This window comes from Papio anubis, chromosome 3, assembly GCF_008728515.1.
Source record: "Papio anubis isolate 15944 chromosome 3, Panubis1.0, whole genome shotgun sequence".
In the NCBI taxonomy this organism is placed as follows: domain Eukaryota; kingdom Metazoa; phylum Chordata; class Mammalia; order Primates; family Cercopithecidae; genus Papio; species Papio anubis.
In genome coordinates this window covers 2,668,713-2,691,856 of record NC_044978.1, presented here as the reverse complement: position 1 = coordinate 2,691,856, position 23,144 = coordinate 2,668,713, and positions in this window count along the sequence as shown.

Sequence of the window (23,144 nt, the reverse complement as noted above, 5' to 3'; positions counted from 1 at the left end):
TTCAACACACGCTGCAGAGCGCAACAGTTTCCTGGAGTGCTTCTCTTCTGTGACTTTTTTTACACTTAAATTTGCATTTTTGTTAAAGGTGATGTGAAGAAGTTCAATGCTAGTAGTACATACAATTAATTCAGTACTTTAAGAGATAAAAATTGTTTTGATTATTCTATTCAACAACTACTTATTAAGAAGCTATTTTGTGCCAAGCACTGTGCCAGATACTAAAAAATAGTGAATGTGGAAACGGAAAAAAGAGGAAGATTGAAACTGACCTAATAGACCTATCAACAGTTGTTTTTTAGATGAACATAGAAATTAACCCTCCCGGTCTTAAAGTTTGAAACTTTACATTTGTTTTATCTGAGTTTTTTCCTCAGGAAAGGATCCCCAGGCCTCTCAAAAAAAAGTATCAAAGAACTGAAACTCACCAGATCATCACATCCAGACAAGGAGATGCCGGACCCCTCATCCACCATGATTGCTTCCTTACCCCTCCTGCATTTCTGTTTTCTCATAAATTGTTACATTTGTCTCCCTGCTATATAAAACTCATAATTTTAGCCCATCAGGGAGATGGATTTGGGACTGAGCTCCCATCACCTGGTTAAAGCCTTTTTCCTTGGCAATACTTGTTGTTTCAGTGACTGGTTTTCTGTGCAGGGAGCAGCAGGACCTAGACTGAACCCCTGGTGTTTCGGTAACACGATTGTTGAGGAAGAAGAAATGATATTATACACAACATATATGTTATATTGATTTATCTTGTTTATAAGTTGTAGATATGATAAACCTGAATTATAAAAATCCGGAATGAACAAATAGATTCATACATTTATTGGTTTTATTAGTTGACACTTGTAAATAAAGTATGGCAGTTTCCTCCTCTTTTTTGGTTCCTCAAGGCTATTCTGTAACATGGGTTGAAACTCCAGGAAGGTTCAGAATGATCCTTCCCTTACACCCCTACAAGAAACTTTAGTTCATGAACTTAACACCAATATGTATATTTTTCCAGAGGCTTGGGAATGATCTTGATAGAGATCAACAGAAAAGGAAATTGTGGACTTATTGGGAATAGAAATAGGAAGCATAACAGATTTTAAAATAAGAAGTGAGGCTTTTGCATTAAGGTCTTGTAAGAGATTGCTACAAGCGAAACAGACAAAAATCTCTGCTCTTAAAGTTTCCACATTTATGGTTACATATTACAAACTGTCTTTGCAATGAGACAAGGTGTGGTTTTGCAAATTGGCAGCTATGCAACAACATAATGGAATAATAATGCAAAACTTTTGCAGGGTAAAAAGGTGACTACTATAAAGGATGCAATATTTCATGAAATCAATAAAAGTGATATTAAAGAACTACACATTTCAAAACAAACTCAGTGACAAATGGAAGTTTATCAGTCTAGACCAACTAATAACTGAAGAAAAGAGAAAGAAACAGCACTAATGAATAACAGCTAAGTTAAATAGAATGACTCCACCACCAAAGAATTCAGAAAGATCACGGAAAATTGTTGAAACCTTGACATTCTTTACAAAGATTTACAAATGTTATTTAAAATATCAAACATAAAGTAAGAAATTCCATACCTGTGTACCAAACTATCGCAAAAAAAAATGCCCAATTCAACCCCTAACATTTTATTAATTCCTTTTCTTAGGATGAATCACAATTATAACCTTATTTTTATTAAAAGTGGAATAAACTGGAATAAACTTATTTTATAACTTACAATTTATTCAGAAAATCTTAAGAAAGACTCTCCCATCCCCTACCCCATTATTTACTGTGAACCTCTATTCAGTGGCTTTAGCAAGAGCCACTGATCAAGGTCCTTCTTTATCTCTATGTGAACAGCTTTCTTCGCCTTCCAACTCTGAGGTCCATTCAAATCAAGCAATTCACTTGTTCGGTTTGGTTTGGTTTGGTTTGGCAGTTGGATAATTGCCTGTATGTCCTATTATCATATTCATCCTACCGGATTGTAAGGATATCCTTCATGTTTAGTCTTCTCTAAGTCAGAGAAATTTTAAACATTTAGATCACCAAAATGATACTCTACTCCACTGATCACACTTATCTATGTATTCATTTTCTATTGCTGCATAAAAAATGAATACAGACGTAGCAACTTAAAACACATATTTAATATCTTATCATTTCCGGGGGTCAGAATCAGGGTGCGGCTGGTCTGGGTCACCTGCTCCGAGTTTCAAGGGGTTTTCCAGGCTTCACCGTCTTCTGGAGGATTAACTGGAGAAGAATCTGCTCTCGAGTTCCTTCGGGGACGTGGCAGGATTTATTGTCTTCAGGAGTATGCCTGAGGACTTTGGCTTTTCTCAGGCAGTCTGCTGGAGGCTGCCCTCAGGCCCTAGACATCACTCAGGCTTCTCCAACACTGGCCTTTACTTTCCCAGGCCCACATCAGTGAATGGTAGTCCTGTCACTAAGCTAGTCTTCCAGAACATATCAAAGAAGTGGCTTCCATCACCTTTGCCATGATCTACCGGTTAGAAGCAATTCACAGGTCTTGACCACACTCAATGAGAGGGATTACATGAATGTGTGACCACCAGGAGATGGTAACAATTGGGGTCACCAGGAGATATGACTGCTACAATCTCCCGTGATCAAAAACAAAAATAGGAATCTGGAAGTTGAAGTTCAAGGTTTTGAAAAGTGACTTGGCTTTCTGTTTTTATCATTTCTGGATATACAAAACAGTTATATGAAATTTATTAATATGAACTGCATCATACTTAAATTTTAAACATTAGTAATATTCTATTGAATTTTTTTGCTGTCCTACTTAAATTTTTGAGGACATTTTATATGTTTAGGAGTGATCTAAGTGGAATGTCACTTTTTTCTAAATCTCCAAATAATCCTAAACCGAATGGAATACAGATGAACATTTACTAGAAATCACTGACATCCACTATTTTAATTTCTTAGCTGTTGATAATGTTTTTGAAATATAACATTTACTCTGGTCACAGTGGCTCATGCCTGTAATCCCAGGGCTTTGGGAGGCTTGGCAGCAGAATTGCTTGAAGCCAGGAGTTTGGGAGCAGCCTGGACAACACAGGGTGACCCTGTCTCTACAAAAAAATGTAAAAAGCTGGGCATGGGGGTGACTTTCCTGCCTCAGTCTCCTGAGTAGCAAGGGCTACAAGCATGCACCCCCATGCCCAGCTTTTTACATTTTTTTATCAACAGCTAAGAAATTAAAATAGCGATCAAACACTTCAGGTAGTTGGTGAATAATTTGTTACAAAGAATCTCTACTTAGAATTGTAACGTGTGTGTATATATATTATATATAATTATACATATGTAATATATACATACAAAAAAACTGAGAGACAGAGAATTTACGCACCAACCAACACAAATACATATGGAATAACAGAACATAAGTTAATATCCCTAAAATTCAGTACGTATGAGGCCAGAAGAGAGCGCTCATAAAATATAAAGGATCAACATTATGTATATGATGTTTTCTCACTGCAGTGAATTAAAATTAGATATCATTAGCAAAATAATGGATTATAACAAAATAATGGATTCTACATCTGTTACAGCTTTTGAGATCTTTGTCATCAACCATTCTCTCATCACTTCTCTCTCGACAAGTGCAGCTCTAGGTACAGAATGTTCTACAAGTTAACTTTTCCAAAAATTCAGGAAACATACAATCTGTGTCTTACATAAGTTGTTTCAGAAAGCATAAAAGGACTAAAAGCTGCCTAACTCATTTTATGAGACTACTGTGATATTTTTAAAGTTAAGCATCATAAAAAAAAAAGAACATGGTAAGTAAATTTTATTTCTAAGCAAGTTGCGTATTTCTAAAATACAATTGTACATAGTTGAATCCAACATAGTAGTAAAGAAATGAGTTTAATAGGATCAAGCCTGATATGTCCCTTAAATGTAAGAATTTCCATAGTTTAAAGAAAACGCTACAAAGTAAACCACTGTATTAATGAGGTTAGGAGAAAAATTCCATGATTATTTCAGTAGATATTTAACCATACTATTAAAACATTTTCACTGCAACAGCCATTGGTATAAGGCTTTACAAATATTAACTCATTTAATCTTCATAATAGCCATATGTGGTAGGTAATATTACCAACATTTTAAAGACGAGAAAACTGAAGCACTGGGAGATTATGTAATTAGGTCAGTTAAGGTCATTCAGCTAATATGCAGAAAAGCTAAGATTTAGTACAGGCAACCAAGCTCCAGCGTCCAGGTTTTCAACCAGTCTTTTATGCTGCCTCTTTTGCAATATATGGAGAAAAATCATTTGATAAAGTTAAACTTTTATTTATTATAGGCATGCTAGAACACTGGGATCAGAAAAAAAAAACCTTTAACACCATAAAAGCTATGTTTACTAAAAGTATTCATGTCTTAGAGGCATTCGCCTTAATCTCAGGAATGAGAAAAGAATACGCCCTTTCATTTTCCCGTCCAACATTTGTTTGTTTAGCAAATATTTGTATTAAGACATTACAAAAGTATATTAATTAAAAGGGCATGGTAATAGCATAGAAACAGATGAATAGACAAATCAGAAAGAAAAGCATGTTCACCATACTGTTTTATATATAAAGATTTGAAATATGGTTGACCTGGAATCAAGAAATCAGTGGTACAAGAGACTGAGATAGGAGGATAACTTGAGCACAGATGTTAGAGACCAGCCTGGGCAATATAGTGAGAACTCACTTCAAAAAATCTCAATGGTGACAAGTACAATATTTGTTAAATACTGTTTAAAAAATGGCTCATTATGTGGAAAAAAGACTTTAATTCCTACCTCACATCATATTAAAAAATAAGCTCCAGAAAGTTTATAGATCTAAATGTTAAAAGCAAATCTATAACACTATGAGAGAAAATATAGGAACATATCCTTGTGATTCAGTGTGTGGGAAATGATACATATTTATGAAATACTCCAAACAAATATTTTATTACATCAAAATTATGATTTTGTTTTAAATAAGATAAACTGCCAGGAACAGTGAGGAGTCTGAGCTTTTATTCTACTTGCACACTGACAAGTTAAAGTACCATAGTTTTATGGATGCCATGAGAAGATACGAGACCCTTGGGTCAGAGACAAAGAATTCTGTTACTCATGGCCTAGCAGGCAGCATGAGCTTCATGTTTGTGCTGGTTTCTCATAGCCCCCAAGTTCCCCTGGAGCAATGAAGATGGGCCTAGATAGATGCTCCACTAACAGTGGGTTGACATAACAGCCAAGAAAACCTCAAGCTCAGAAAATCCCAATATTTTTAAAAGGGCTTCAAGCAAACTTGTCCAACTGTTGTCACAGAAGGAGATATTATCTTTATCAGACTGGACATTAAATATGCCCTCTAATCCAGATGAAGGCAGTGTCTCTGTCATCCAAGGCTGTTTACTATATACACACCCTTGAAAAGATAGTACAGCACAAACACTGTCAATGTCTTTGCTTGCAAAAAGTGCAGAAATATGACAGACCCCTGGTGAATTGTCTGCTAACAGAACTAATAGTCAAAGTAAACACATAGGTTATAGGCTTAGAGACTTTGCTTTAGATTTTTCTGACTTTCAAGAAAAAGATAGGAAATCAATTAAAAATGGACAGTAGTTATAATCAACTTACATAAGGTGCAACTAAAAGTGTGAATACATGTTTAAAAAATTGTTCAACATAACTAGTAATCTGATAAATGAAAATTAAAACTAATATAAAACATCAATATATACCAATCAAATTGACCAAGTTATAAATCAATTAATAGCACATGTTAGCAGGAATACATAGACAGTAACCTTCATATCCTACTAGTAAGAGTGTATCTGAGATTACCATTTTGAGAACACATTTGGCATATTGGTGAAAACATTATGCCTATGCCTTATACCCAACAATTTCATTCCTGGGAATAAACCCCAGAAAACTTTGCTTGGAGGTGTGTGAAGATGTTCAATTCGGCAATAGTTGGAAGCTATCTTCATATCCGTAGAAAGTGGAAGTGGCTGTGCAAATTATGGTTTATCTATAAGACGGATGTCATTCATTAGAAGAAATAAACAATACCTAGAAATACTAAAATATAAATATGTCAGAGTCTACTATTCAGTAAAAATGTAAAACTGACTGATATTTATGTAGATGTTTAAAAAACACACAAAATAACACAATAATATACAAATCACTTTCACTTCCCTATAACCATTCTCTATTTTCTGTCCCTTCTTTTGCTTTCTCTTTCTTTCTCCTTTCCTTTCCTCTTTTCTTTCCTCTTTCTCCTTTATCTTTTCCTTTCTTCTTTCCCCTTTCCTTTTTTTCACAGGGTCTTGCTCTGTCATCTAGGTTGGAGTGCAGTGGGCAATCTCAGCTCACTGCAAACTCAAGCTTCTGAGTTCAAGTCATCCTTCCATTTCAGCCTCCCAAGGAGCTCGGACTACAAGTGCAAGCCATCATGTCCAGCTAAATTTTTTGTACTTTTTGTAGAGGTAGGGTCTCATTATGTTGCCCAGGCTGGTTTTGAACTCCTGGGCCCAAAGGATCTGCCTGCCTCAGCCTCCCAAAGTGTTGAGATCACAGACATGAGCCACCATGCCAGACCTCCTTTTCCTTTATAGCTCTGATCACCCCCTGAAGTTACATTACATTTATTTATTAACTTGTTTATCATTTGTCTTCACCAGTAGGTGGAATCCAATAGGGTGCTGTTGACTGTCTTGGTGGTCTTTTCCCTGGTGGATCCCACCTCCTGGGATCAGACCTATAGTGTCTGATCTATAATATGAGCTCACAAATTATTTTTATTGAATTAGTTATTTTTATCAATACTCATCTGTAAATAAATCAATAGAAACAAAAAGTCCTATGTAATTTGTGTGTCTTCAGGCCTCCATGGCCTCTGCCATTAAGTAAAATCACATAATATCATTAACCACATTTTTTTTTTTTTTTTGAGACAGGGTCTCACTTTGTCACCCAGGCTGCAGTGTATTGGTGCAATCTTGGCTCACTGTAACCTCCTCCTCCCGGGTTCAAGAGAGTCTCCTGCCTCGTCTCCTGAGAAGTGGTGATCACAGGAATGCACCATCACGCCTGGCTAATTTTTGTGTGTTTAGTAGTGTTGGCCAGGCTGGTCTCGAACTCCTGACCTCAGGTGATCCACCTGCCTTGGCCTCCCAAAGTGCTAGGATTACAGGTGTGAGCCATCACACCCAGCCATTATCCACAGTTTTTGTTAGTGCTGTTAGTGCTTGCACCTGGTTTTGCAGGACTCCTGGCTCCCTGAAAAATCCACTTAAGTACTTCTGAGAGTCCTATTAGGGGCATTTCCCTTTGTGAAGCATCCCCAGCCAAATCTATCTTGTTCTTTCCCTGATAGGGCAGCTCCTCCTTGCTGTCTTTTCTCATGAAGCTGCTTAAAGGGTGACTCAGCACTACGCCACTTCCAGGTACCAACTATGAGATGCCAAAGTCCATCCAAAGGATGGACCCAAGGCTACTGAATCTTAAGGTTTCAGACAAGTGTGTGAGACTTTGTACATGAAGTTGGAGAATGCCTCGCTCTCCACCCTGTACAGGGTTGTGATCCAGGGCTGGATTTCAGACCGCTTTCTCTACAGGAACTCTAAACAAGCCCAGGTACAAGACACACCACATCCTTTTCTCCAATTAAACAGACAGGCAAGCAAAGATTCTCCTCCCCTCCCCTCCCCTCCCCTCCCTTCCCCTCCCCTCTCCTCTCCTCTCCTTCGTTTTTTTCAGACAGGGTCTCACTCTGTCACTGAGGCTGGAGGGCAGTGGCGTAATCTCAGCTTGCTGCAACCTCCACCTCCTGGGTTCAAGCCATTCTCCTGCCTCAGCCTCCCAAGTAGCTGAGATTCCAGGCACCCATCACCACGCCCGGCTAATTTTTTGTATTTTTAGTAGAGACGGGGTTTCACCATGGTAGCCAGGATGGTCTCGATCTCCTGACCTCGTGATCCACCCGCCTCAGCCTCCAAAACTGCTGGGATTACAGGTGTAAGCCACCGCGCCTGTCCTGTCCCTTTTCTTTAATCAAACAGCAAAATGTCTTCCTATCAGTTTTTGTAAAAATTTCTAGAAATGTCACAAGCTTCACAAACACTCAAGCTCTGAATGCAGCTAGGCCAGCTCTTCTTGATAGACTTACATCGAAAAGGAGGAAAGAGCTTCAAAGAGGGTGTGGCCAACCCCATACAAATAGGGAGAATAGGTTGGAGAAGAGGCCATTGAATTTGGCACCTAGCGACTTGTTTGTACTAATAAAGGAGTTTCTGTAGTCAGCTGGAGACTGGCTTAAAAGCACTCAAAGGATTTTGGATGTTCTGTAGGTCGACTGGGCTCCACTAAACATTTGGCAACAAATAAGCATTTCTCTCCAAGACATTGAGAAATACAGAGCAGTTCTGTTTATTTTCTTTAGAGATGGAGACACGCTGTTGTAGCCAAAGCAAAGTTTGGAGCCATTTTGGTTCCTGGTCCCTGGGCGTAGGTTTACTCTTTTGTTTAATAAGAGAATCAACAGTGCTTTTGACAATCAGTGGTTTCTCCAGCATCCTAACTAATATTATCTTCCTTCACAAAAGGCTCAGGCAGCCCAGGCTGTGGTAACCAATTCCTGAGAGTGCAATCACTGTGGTCAGTCTGGCTCCCTCCACTCTCGCCATCTTCTAAACCCACGCTGTACACATTCTGGAAAAAGGGCTCTGTAAACTCAAGCTGTTTGGTTCCTTCAGAGAACAAGTCATAATAAAAAGAGGTTTATAAAGGCGTCATTTTCTCGCCAAGAAAGTTGAATGAATTCTTTTATGTCCTCATGATTCATTCCTAATTGCAAGAGTCTTATTTTTAGAGTGCATTTTGGAGGTTTTTGTTATTTAGTGGTAAAAACACAAAATGATGCACTCAGCATTCCACATGACAGGCTGGAGAGGAGGAGGAGTTCTGTGGATGTGGCTCTCACCATGCGAGGAGCCTGTGGTCTTGGTCAGCCTGGGCCGCTGTAACAAAACGCCGTCGACTGGGGGTCTGAACCGCAGACATTACCTTCTCACAGTTCTGGAGGCTGGAAGGCTGAGGTCAGGCTGCCAGGCTGTTTGGGCTCTTGGTGAGGGCCCTCTTCCTGGTTATGTCCTTACCTGGTTTTTTTGAGTGGTGTATAGAGAAAGAAAGAGATCCTGGGTCTCTTCCGCACGCACTGATCCCATCATGAGAACCCCAGATCCTGGGTCTCCTCTGCTTTTTATAGGGACACGCACTGATCCCTTCATGAGGACCTCACCTTCATAACTTCATCTAACCCAAATTCCCTTCCAAAGGCTCCACTTCCAAATACCATCACATTGCGGGTTAACGTGTCAATATATGACTTTTGGGAGGACACAGTCATTTAGTGCATAGAACCTGTAATCAGTGAGTACAAGAATTGTTGGTGTCTGTAGCAGAAGAGGATTTTCTCGTTGCCTGACTGCTCTTGAGAATAGTCCTCCCGGAGAGAAGAGTGGAGTGCAGGAGGTGATGACATTTTCATTCCGTATGTGAAACAATAAATGCCTGATAGTGAGAGTTTTCAGAAAGATGAACAGACTGTTTGTAGGAATACTGAATTCCATGTGCCTGGTGGTATCTAAGCAGGGGCTGGGTAATTGTGGAAAAAATTTAAGAGCATTCAGAAGGGCCCAGAGAAGTGGCTCGCATCTGTAATCCCAGCACTTTGGGAGGCCAAAGTGGGAGGATCGCTTGAGGCCAGGAGTTTGAGACCAGTCTGGTCAACTTAATGAGACCCTATCTTTACTAACAATTACAAAATTAGGTGGGCATGATGGTGTGCACCTGTAGTCCCAGCTGCTCAGGAGTCTGGGGTGAGGTGAGAGAATCTCTTGAGCCCAAGTTCAAAGGCTGTAATGAGCTGTGATCATGCTACTGTACTCCAGCATGGGCAACAGAGCAAGACTCTGTCTAAAAAAAAAAAAAAAAAAGTGTGTGTATATATATGGCAGTCAGAGCACCCAGGTCCCCAGGTCCCCTTTCAGTGCTGAAGTTATGTGCTTGAAAATTTACTTGGGGGCCATGGCTGCATACACCCTCATCACAATTCTCGGTCCTCAGGAGGCAATGGTTTAGACTTAAACTTCCACATAAGCAGACTACTTTGGAGAAGGACAAAGGGAAGTTTTCCTTGGCTCCATAGGACACTGTCAAGGAGTCAGGGGCAGGACTGGAACGAACAGTATGAGAAGTAAAATACGCACACTCGTGCGTGAACATTATGGCAAACATGACAAAGACGCGATGCTTTTGCAGTCTCCCACGTTCCCTCCACGTAAAATGAAGTGTCACAAGCAAAGCAGAAGTCTTGTTAGATCTTTTCAGTGACAATGTTGATGCCATTCCTCCTGGTTTGCATTCCTTTCTTCCCACGCTCTCTCTACCCACAGAAATTCAACCAGCTTTCCTGTCCCAAATCAAATAGGACTTTCCCCGTAAAGTAATTCCCTGATTCATAAAATACAATGATGATAATAATTCTCTGATTCGTGCTTTCCATGTCTTTTGATCTATTCTGTTTAGCACTCTTATAGCCCTTAGCTTATTCTTTACTCTAAAAATACCTTTTCTTACGTACTAGAATCTAAATTTTTGAGGAAAGACATTGTGTCTTTCTTAGACTTTTATATCCCTAAGACGTCAAATACTCTACCTTATGGCTAGTAAATCTCAGTAGATGGATATTAGGTGACTGGGTGAATAAGTGGAACATTCTAAATGGGGAGAAAATGCAAAGCCATCTTTGCTGCTGCAGGATTCTGCTCCCTTTTTCCTCAGATCTAACCTATGTGGTCTTTTATTTCAGACACTGGACTGGAAAGTGAGAGGCCCAAAACAGCATGAGAAGTAGAAAGCTGGCAAGTTTGTTGGGGACATATGTAACTCCATGAAATATCACTGTTTCAAGGATTAAGTTGTAAGTTTTACCCTTTTTAGATAAGGAAAACAGAGTGTGAGTGGGGTTAGAAAGAGGAAAAACAGCAAGCCAAGCTGAATCATTCATCCTGAGAGGCATTCAAACACAGTTATGGAGAAGCGACTTTCCTTCACAAGGGTAAGCCCTCAACAGCAGCTGGCAAACCTCAGTCCACAGCGCCCAGTGTGAGAAAGGGAAGATTTCAAACAACTTAAATACAAAGAAAATGCTTTTTTAAAACATTAGTGATTCTTTTCCACATTTCCCTTTAGGCTCTATTCATAAGGAAAATATTCCGCTGCACCTCACAGCAATATATCTTATTCTTTTTTAATACGTAGCCACCGTCAGCCAACTCATAGCTGAAGCAGGGACATTGTGCAGCTCTTGGCCCTTGTTCTTAATATGTGTTCAGAGGGCTAATACTCTGTCAAGCAGGGAGGATGACAGCCAGAGCAAACAGTCACGGTCCTCACGGTGGAAAATCATGTCGCCAGGCAAGCCAAAATATAATTTTTTCTATGAATTTTCTTTCCAGGAAGTACCTCTGAAAAACACCTTTCTAGCACAATAGTCATTGAATTCAATTATATATTTTTAGACACCACTAACCGTTCTTTGTTTTTTCTTCCATTTCTAGAAAATTCTGCACATCTGGAAAGAACAGCCATGAACAGGAACTTGTGCATTTGCGCTAGGCTCCTACTGGGCCTGCTTCGTTTAATTTCCTCCATTTTTATGACACTTTCCTATGCTGCTACTCCAGACATTCCATAAAACACCTCACCACGAACAAATTGTAAGGGAAGGAAATCTGAAGGAAGTCTGACTGAACTTCTGAGTTCTCACCATCAGACTGACCAGGAAAAACTTCCAGGCCCCTAATCCCACTTCTCTGCAGTCTCCTCTTCGCCTCTGTGTATAAGCTCTCCTGCCTGTTTGCACCTCTCATCCATTGTCAGACAAACTGTCCTACTCGTGTTTGCCTCTGAGAGGCTGCCCACTTCCTCATGTTCGGAGAAAGAACACAAAGCATCCTAACTTTGATTCAGTTTTCCATACTTCAGCCAGCAGTCTGCCATTAAGCACACTTTTTACTGCCAAATAAAGTCATTGCTTTCAATGTTTTTTCTTCTTTTTTTTCTTTTCTTTCTTTCTTTCTTTTTTTTTTTTGAGACAGAATCTCACTCTGTCACCCAGGCTGGAGTGTAGTGGCGCAGTCTCGGCTCACTGCAACCTCCGCCTCCCGGGTTCAAGCAATTCTCCTGCCTCAGCCTCCCAAGTGGCTGGGATTACAGGTGCCCACCACCATGCCCAGATTTTTTTTGTGTGTGTATTTTTAGCAGAGACAGGGTTTCGCCATGTTGACCAGGCTGGTTTTGAACTCCTGACATCAAATGATCCACCCGACTCGGCCTCCCAAAGTGCTAGGATAATAAGTGTGAGCCACGGCGCCCCGCCAATATTTTTGTTTCTAATAAAACAAGAACTAGTAGTGCACTCCGTCTAGAGCAAGATAGTGTGGTGGAGACAGGGAGCAAGTGGGCAGGGGATAAACAGGTCAAGAACTGAGTTCACAATTGAGGCTTTAAGCTTGATAAGAAATAAGGCAAGTTTGAATGATCTGGGTCCCTGGGAAAACATTTGTTTAGAAAAAGTTCAAAAGTAAATAAAAATACTATGCACCTAGTTTCTAGGTATTGATTTATCTAAAAGGGACCTGGCTTTCACCTATTTATGACATGTAAGTGCATTTCTCACAGTTCTGGAGGCTGGAAGGCTGAGGTCAGACTGCCAGGCTGTTTGGGCTCTAGGTGAGGGCCCTCTTCCTGGTTATGTCCTTACCTGGTCTTTTTGAGTGGTGCATGAAGTCCATACTTACGATATGTAAGTGCATTTCAAAGCTTTGCCTGACATTTGGATGTAAGATGGCAGAGGCTGTGGGGCTGCTGGGTGCCACCACATGTGACAATACAGAAAACACAAAGCATCTGTAGGCACTGAAATCAAATTCCCACAGCTCTGTACTTTGTCAGGGGATGACTCTTGGCCTATTTTAAATATTCTGAATTAACTTTTTCCTTTCCTACACTTTCTCCCTGACAGACGCACACTCCCTTAAAAAGAGAAGAATCATATCATATCTCTACGGAGATAAATACATTCCTTGGTTTAAAACAAAATCCTTTCTTCCTCATTTCCTTCATTTTCTTTCTCTCTTCTCTCCCTCCTTCTCCTCCTCTCCATCCCTTTCTTTTCTTCTTCTTCTTTTTTTTTTTTCCTGAGGCGGAGTCTTGCTCTGTCACCCAGGCTAGAGTGCAGTGGTACAATATTGGCTCATTGCAACCTCCACCTCCCAAGTTTGAGCCAATCTCCTGACTCAGCCTCCTGAGTAGCTGGGATTACAGGCGCCTGCCACCATGCCGGGCTAATTTTTGTATTTTTCGTAGAGACGGAGTTTCACCATCTTGGCCAGGCTGGTCTCGAACTCCTGATGTCGCGATCCACCTGCCTCGGCCTCCTACAGTGCTGGGATTGCAGGCCTGAGCCACCGTGCCCGGCCTCCATCCCTTTCTTATTACTATTTTAGCTGAGCAGCCCTCAGGTGAGGGTGTCATCTGCGATTGGGAGGCAGAGCTGAGTGAGGTGCATGGTGGAGGCACACTGCCAGCAGCTGTGGACCATGGGAATGATGTCTGGCAGGGTAGGGGTGGCAGGGGTGCAGTGTGGGCTGTTGGCAATTGGGAGAGGAAAGAAGGCATCCACAAAGGGTGTGACGGGGTGATGCCCCTGGAGGGTGCTGAGGGAGACGATGGCTTCGACAGGTGTTGAGTACCTTTATCGGTACTCTGGTGCGAGAATCACCAACATGGAAAACGAGAGAACTGGGATGAACCCATTAACGTTGGATTGGAAATGGAAATATCAGTGTGAATTTCAATAGGGAGATAAACAGATACTATAATTACATACAACAGAATTCATCTATTTCCTAGTCTGTCCTCTGAGAGTTGGAGAGAGGTGACACGCCAAGAGCAGCGAGCACATCTTTTACGTGGTCCGTAAATGCCATTCTCCATGGAGAGGACTCATGGCTCCTTGGAGAGCTCGCTGAATCCCGAGCTGGGGAACGGAAGCTACAGATGGGCCAGAAACACCTTTTTGTATGGGAAGATAAGAAAATAGTCCCAAAATTATAAAACTATGTTGAGAGAACATGCAATCCAGTTTTAAGGGACTCCCACTGGTCAAATCTGGGATCATTTGATTGTCAAATAAGTAATGACAGTAACAGATTATAACAAATTGAATTAAATGGGAATCCATGAGTCTATGCAGATATGAATGAATGAATGAGAGGGGTAAAATATTTTCCTTTTGTCTCTGATTTAAGCAATTCAGCAAAAACTTCAAGGCATGTAAAACACGTGGGTGAAAGCTAAATGAGGTGCAAACTACTTGGATAGTCTCAAGGTACCTCTACACAAAATGCTTCCAATTCCAAAGGTAAAGAGAATGTATTTACTATGAGGAAACCTGGAAGATATCACTTCCAAAGGTAGAAGGGAATATGTTTACTATGAGGAAACCTAGAAGATATGACCTTAATCAAGTGCTTATGTTTAATATCACCAGTAATGGGACAAAGTGAGTTTGTTTGCAACCTGATGGGACACAATGAAGAAAACATGGAATCACTGCTCTGATATTTCTGCTCAAAATGTTCAACTTGCATCTAGACATGAAGAAAAATCACATAAAACCTAAATTGGAGGACACAGTACAGAATATCTAGCCTCTAATTTTCAAAAGTGTCAAGTTTACACACCAGTCAGGTAAAGAGGGAGAAGGCATGAATGTAGCCTGAGGGAAACTAAGCAGACATGACAACTGCACTAGCTCCATTTTCTACTGCTGTAAGAAACTCCCTGAGACTGAGTAATTCACAAAGAGAAAAGGTTGAACTGACTCACAGTTCTGCATGGCTGGGGAGGCCTCAGGAAACTTACAATCATGGCGGAGGGGGAAGGGGAAGCAGGTGCCTTCTTCACATGACAGCAGGAGAGAGAGAGTGAGTGAGGAACTGCCACACTTTTAAAGCCTCAGATCTCATGAGAACTCCCTTCTATCACAAGAACAGCATGAAGGAAACTGCTCCATGATCCAAACACCTCCTGCCAGGTCCCTCCCTTGACACGAAGGGATGACAACTTGAGATGAGATTTGGATGGGGACACAGCCAAACCATATCAACAACTAAATATTAATACAACTGGAGTCTTTCTATTGGAAAAATGGTTAAGCTTGAATCAACTGTACGGATTAGATGGTAGTAATATACCCATTTAACTTCCTGATTTTGATGGTTATATTATGGTTATGTAGAACAATGTCCTCATTTATTAGAAATTAATACTAACATATTTGGGAGGTGATGGGGCATAAGGTTGCAACTTAATTTAAAATGATTTTAAAAAGAAAGAACAAGCTCTGGTACTATTATTTTAAATTTTGTAAGTTTAAAATAATTTTAAAATAAAAATGTGAATGCATACACAAAGAAGTACAAATAAAATGGGAAACCTGAACAAGATCTGTGGGTTGTACGAATTTCATATCCTAGCTATCATAGTGTATTATTGTTTTGCAAAATGTTACTATTGAGGAAAGTTAGTTAAAGGGTATAACAAAACTTCTGTATCATTTCATACAATCTCATGTGAATCTATAATTAGTTCAAAAAGATTTTAATTATGGAAAATAGTTTTAAAATGTTAGATTTAGGGGAACTAGCATTTAATGAGCATAGCTTTTAATTGAATCATCGTAACAGCTCTATGACATTTCATATTATTTTATTCAATACACAGATTAAGAAAATAAAGTGAGAGAATTTAAGAAATATGCTTAACACCTGATTGTTATTAAGTAAAATGAATGGAATTAGATTAAAAGTGTCTGGGTTTATAGATAGAATAAAATATTGCAAAAAAATTTAGATGAAAGATTCCAAATATACCCAATTACCATTATTGATGAAATTAATAAATGCATGCTTTTTGTCAAATAAAGTAAGTAGATCTAAATTTTTTTAAAAAATAATAAGTACTAAATTCTCTGTGCAGGCTATGAGGGCAAATAATTTTTATTACTAAGATTGCACAAAACCTAAATTTCAATATGAACCTGAAAATAATATTTTCATAATTCATCTACAAAGAGACCCAACCTCTAAAAGTTCACAAGGAATGACTTTGGTATTTTCTTGGCAGAAATTGCGATTTTATAAATCAGACAGTTAGCAGTTGACATGAAAATGCTTAAGAAAAATATTGGAACAGAAATAAGATGTGGGAATATATGTACTGATTACCTGAGTAGGAGATTCTGTCCTCTAAAATTAGCTCACTTTTAGTGTTGGACACGTGTGATATACTTGCTGAGGGAAAACAGATTCTTCTTTAAGAAAAGGGAACATCGGCTGGGCGCGGTGGCTCCTGCCTGTAATCCCAGCACTTTGGGAGGCCGAGGCGGTGGAACAGGAGGTCAGGAGATCGAGACCATCCTGGCTAACACGGTGAGACTCCGTCTCTACTAAAAATACAGAAAATTAGCTGGGCAAGGGGGCGGCTCCTGCAGTCGCAGCTACTCGGGAGGCTGAGGCGGGAGAATGGCGGGAACCCGGGGGGCGGAGCTTGCAGGGAGCCAAGATGGCGCCGCTCACTCCAGCCTGGGCCACAGAGCGAGACTCCGTCTCAAAAAAAAAAAAACAAAAAGAAAAACAAAAGGGAACATCATCAGGCAAATTAAGTTATTGCTGGTTATCTGCTCTCTGGAAAAAATAAATAAATAAATAAATAAAGGCTCCTATTCTAACAGCAGAACTCCAGATGCAGCATGTGCCGAAGGAAATGCAGAGTACGTGATAGGTGAGAGTTGCTGGGAAGGAGGACGCGGGAGCAAGGGCTGAGACCGATTCCCCTTCGGCAAGCATGAACAGTCTTGTTTGTTTGTTTGCGACGCCCAGGCTGGAGAGCCGTGGCGCGGTCTCGGGTCCCTGCAACCTCCGCCTCCCGAGTTCAAGTGATTCTCGCGCCTCAGCCTCCCGAAGGGCTGGGACTACAGGCGCGCGCCAGGACGCCCCGCTAAGATTTTTGTAGTTTTCGTAAAGACGGGGTTTCACCATGCTGGCCAGGCTGGTCTTGAACTCCTGATCTCAAGTGATCCGCCGACCTCAGCCTCCCAAAGTGCTGGGATTACAGGCGTGAGCCGCCGCGCCCGGCCAATAAACAGAGTCTTAAAAATGTAAATTCAAAATCATAGGGAACAGATTTCCGACTTCTCTCTGGCCACAGTAAAGAAAACAACGAAGACGGAAAAGCTCAAGAATGCAATCAACTTTCCCAATCCACCCTGACATACGGTGTAAAATATTACTAACTGAAGCTCTGCTTTCAACATAAAGAATGACCGTCAGAACGGCTAATATTTACGGGCTCCCTGTAGTTGTCTAGAGTTACCAACAGGCAAGTGGCTGCCGGGAGGTGAATGCAGAGTAGCTTGGCCCTAAAGACCATGTTCTCGGTAATTAATTAGTCCTGGTGAGCAGTTCAGTACAGCTTTGAAACGTATTTACAAACTTCAGAAGTTATAACAGATTTTTGGAAAGGACACTATTATTTAAACTGAAAATGTAAACGGATCTTGCTGGAAATCTGAAAAGACAGTTTGAATATATTTACACTGACATTTAAAAAATATCTTCATGTGCTTTGCAGGCTACATCTCAAGGACTTGTTTAAATGTTTTGGGAATTATAGTTCCAATTTCCATATTTTTCTACCAAGTGTAAGGATATAGCTGGGCTGTTCTCATATTAACATCCAGACCTCCTAAAAGCATGATTAACTGAGAGATTTAAACCAATGTCCTATTTCTACTCCTTTAAGACACAAAGAATACTTAAAAGAACTATATTTAGTGTCTACTAGAATTACTATCTAGTACATTTAAATAATGCACACTTAAATGAATAATATATAATTTAGATCAGAATTTTTTTAAAGTTAAATGTGATTAAATACATTTCCCCCTAATCTTCAATTGTTATTGGTGCAGATTTTCTCATTCTTGAGTAAAGCCAGCTCACACCAAATCATTATTGGGTTATCCATGATTTTATGGTACTTGTCACTGGCTCCTCATTTGGGAATTAAGGTACCTTATTCAAGTATCAAAAATTTTACAACCCTTTCTCTCTATCTTCTGTAGACTTATTATCCCTCTATTAAGAGAGACATAATTAATTTCTCTTAGAAACTATCAGTACAAAGTCATAACTTATATTCCAAGTTCTAAACTTTCTCTCTGCTTTGTCTAATTCTTATGTTCTAACATAAATTATGCAGCTGAGCAATATAGTGGTCTGAAAAAAACTGACAATGTTTTAAAAAATTTTATGCAAATGTTATTTGCACAAGAATTTTAAAGTTTTCCTCTTAGTACTGTCCCCAATCAGATATTCCACAAATTGATTTCACCTTCCTCTCTTATTTAAGTATAAAAATGTCTTAATAAATTGAAGTATTTTAAGACACCGTGAGAGTCTCTTTAAAACTGTTGTGTTCAAGAAAAGAGTAGATTGGGTGTGGCGGCTCACGCCTGGTATCCCAGCACTTTGGGAGGCTGAGGCAGGCAGATCACTTGAGGTCAGGAGTTCAAGACCAGCCTGACCACTTCTGCTAAAAATACACAAAATTAGCCGGGCATGGTGGTGGGTATCTGTAATCCCAACTACTCGGGAGGCAGAGGCAGGATAGTTATTGAACCCAGGAGGCAAAGGTTGCAGTGAGCGGAGACAGTGCCACTGCACTGCAGCCTGGGCAACAGAGTAAGACTCTGTCTCAAAATAAATAAATAAATAAATAAATAAATAAATAAATAAGTTTAAAAGGTGAAGGTAAGATACTTAGGAAAAAAAACTTAGAGATGCTGCTAGACTACTCAATAGCTATTATTGTACAATTATTGGAAAATAATTCTCTGACTGACAAATGTTGACTATATTTTGCCCCCAACAGATCCAGCTGCAGGGAGACTCCTGAACAGCTGACAACATAGCTTGCAAGTTTTCTGCACAGTGCTCCATTTTAGTCCCACCTCCAGGAGGTGCCGGGTCTTTAGCAATGAAATTATTCAAAAGGATGTCTGAAATGATTCATTCTTTTCCCCTTTCCTTTGCTTTTGAGGCCCCTTTTCTTACAGAGAATTTAGAAAAGTTAGATTGGGATTCAGGTCCTATGACACAAGGGCCTGGGCTCTTCAGTTCTGGTTTAGGCCTTCACAGACAGGACAAGTACAATGCTTGAGGCTTTCATAGTCAACCAGTTCAACCAACATTTGGTGACCAGATAGGATTTGGGGGCAGAAGCACAACCAGGAACAAATAGTTTTATTTGTTAGAGTATAACCTGCATCCCATCCTTCGGAACTTAAGAATAACCAACGGCTAAGTGGGGAGGTGAGTTAGGTATGGCCAAGGTAAGGGAACGACATCCAGAGAAGTTAGCAGGGTGTGACTCCAAATCTGGGCCATAGTGGACAGTTTTCCATATTCAGTGTCATTAGTTGTTTTAATAACAATTGTCATGACTAATGAAAAATCCCTCACTGGGGAAATCCTGAAATGTGTCTTATGACCTTACTCCCCTAGATTTTAGATTGGGATACCAGGAAGACAAGAGGTCAATATTACTCTGAGCAATTGTCATCCACAGGGAAATGGATAGATGAAGGTGATAGGGAGCTGATTCTGGGCTCCTCGACACCAGCAAGTAAAAATAACCCTTCCCCGCATAATGTAAGTCTCTTCTGTTGATAAAGAGTGGGTCAGGGAATTTTGCATTAGATACTTATGAAACTTTGTAGAAAAACAAAATACTTGTACACATGAAAAGTATTTACATCTTATAAATTTCTATTTTAATTTTTGCTAGTATTGATGTTTGTATATTGTGTACTTTAATGTGTTGAAACATACATTTTCATTTTATGGTAATATTTATGCTTCCATGTACTAACAGAATTGATAATTATATATAGGATTTTATTGTAAATATTATATTATTATAATATTAATCATGTAGTCTGATTCTGGCCAACAATGTTGCACTTGACCAGGTTGCTCTGAAGTTGAAATGACCCAGTTCATAGTGCTGTAAGTTTAGGCAGCATTGTGTATTACTGAAATTTATTTTTGAAGTCTTAATTGCAAAATGTAACAAAAACAAAATTGTTTTTACTTGTGTTTCTGTACATTTTTTTTCAGCATATGGCTTGTGATTTCTATTTCCTTATAGGTGAGTTTTTAATTTATAAGGATCATTTGCTCAGCAGGAGAAGGTCTGTAACTTTGTATATTTGTGTGCACGTGTGTGTTTGAGATCAAACTTTTACCAGGTATATTGTTATATATCTTGTCATTTGTGTGTGTCATCACTATCATTTATAAAAATTATTTTAATTTTAATATATATAAATATTCATTGACTGTTTTTCTTTGATGATACATGTTCTTAGTATTGCACTTGTTCCCCTACCAACACAGGCTTTATTTAAACAGAATTGCCTACAGCTCCATGGTGCCTTAAGAAAGCAGTCATATAGCAAAAGTAAACTGAAGTAACTGATTGCCCCACCATAGTTGCAAAAACTCCTTATGTCTCTAGCTGTAATTTACCATTTTTAAGGGAGTATTTTGTCAGCTGAAAATGAGTTATTTAACCCAAAATGTATATCCCTAGCAATGTACACATCTCCATTTGTGTCTACTAATATGTCTGGTAATTGTTTTATTTTTGCTTCCATTATCTTTCCAAATTTATACGGCAATATATTATTTTAATAATTCTTTTTATAGTGGGATCATTTCAATTGTGTAGACATTTAAACGCACAATTTTTAGTCTGAGAATTCATCATTTTTCATTATTATCTAAACATTTAAGATTCTAAGTATGAACTAAATCTATACAGTGACTCTATACTGTCTTAACTGGGACCATTATCCACTAGAACTTATCCTCAGACCTATCTATTGATCTACCTATCGATCTATTGATCTATCTATTTATCTATCTAATCATCTATCTGTCCTAGCCCTGGCGTAAATTTTTAGCACCGAGATCAGTTTTTTTCACAAGTCCCTGATCTTTAAAAGCCCATGCATTCGCTTGCTTTAGGTCATGTGAGGTGATTATTTCAGAGCTGATTCCTAGATTACAACCAATCTATTGGATTTGTTTCTGTGGTGGAGCTGCAGGTATTTGAATGTATAACAAATTCTCCAGTTGATTCTTATACACACTAAATGCGAAAACTAGAGCTCTAGGAGTTTTCCTTTTCTAGGCTCATCTAAGTACGATCAAATATAAGTTTTATTACCCAAATTAGAGAACATTTAAAAATAACCAATATTTAAGGATGAAATACAAATTATTTTTTCCACATGAATCATATGAAATTATTAAATATCTCTCCAAGAGATTTTAAATAAAGAAAATTAGTTCCTTCACTTGTAAAAATATACAAGGGACCATTTTCTAGACATGTGTTACTTGAATTTCTTTAAATTACTCTCTTCTGAATGAATAAAATTTACCATCTATTGATTGGCAAACATTTACTGTTCTATTAAAGTGTAACAGACATACATGGAAAAACTGTCCAAAGCCTAAGAGTACAGTTTTGTACATTTTTACTAATTGAGCACCCCCACGCAACCAGCACACATATCAAGGCAGAGAACGCTGTCAGAACCCATCCCTCCTGCCAGTTACTACCATCTCTCCCGGGAACGTTTCTCCTATTCTGATTTGTAATACCACAAACCTGTGGTAGCCTAAACTACAGATTTGCTTAGGCTAACTTTGAACTTCATACACTTATAAGCCCCTCCTTTTCTGGCTTATTGTCCCCCAGCGTTATGTTCCTGAGACCCAGCCATGCTGCTGTCTCTTATTACTTTATTCTCATTGCTGTATGATATTCCATTTTATGAATATTCCATACTTTACCAAAGATAGAAATGCCTGGGTCATAGATGACCCAGCTAGGAGTATGAGGATGCTGGATGCTGACAGTGTTTAACAACCAGCTGTCTGAGAAAAAAGAAGAAAAAGCACTCTGATTTACAGCACTTGCCAGTTTCTGAGGTGCAAATCTTTTCACCTTTGCCAATTTCAAGCAGCCAGTGGTGCATCTCACAAGCTGGTTAGCTGGCCCAGCACCGCTTTGGCAGATAGTACCAAGCAGATTTCCCGAGAGGCTTCAGCCCCACCGGCAGTGTGGGACTATTCTAGCTGCTCCACATACTTAAAGATGATTTGTACTGCTGTGGGTTAGTTTGCTTTGAGCAGTTCTGGTACAGATGAAGTGGAATTGATTGTGATTTTTAATTGGCATTCCCTTGTTGGCTAATGACATTAGTCAGCATATTTATATTAGCAGCATATTTTAATATATTCATTGGCTATTTAAATATTCATTATGTGGAGTGCCTGTTAAGTCTACTAGCCATGTTTTTTAAGTTGTCTGACTTTTATTTTGGTGTGAATTTTTAAAATGTAACATAAATAAGTTTCTCTCTTATTCATCATAACTCTTACACAGCTGGGTATCTGTTACGGAATCTCAGAGTATCAGGCCTAGACTTCGTGTTACTAATAGAGCCCACTAAATCTTTTCAGCAGCAACTTCCCTGATCTTTAAAAGCACAGATTAGAGCTTCATCCTCCACTTAGAGTGGAGAAAGGTTTTTACCTTCTAACGACTTCTTTGTGAAGTTAGAATAAAAACATTCCCTGTGCCATCTGCCAGGCCTTTGCCTGATTTGTGCCTCTGTCTGTCTCCATCACTTCATCCTGGCTCTTGTCCTAAGAACCTGCTGAGCTCACTGTGCCCTTGCTCTGACTCATTTCCGTACCTGGAATAATCTCCCCTCGGTTTGCACATGACTCTCTGCTTCTCTTCATTCGATCTTCAGAGAAGCCTTTCCTGACCACCCCTCTCTTAGAAGCTCTCTATCCAACTACAGAGGTTTAATCACATCATA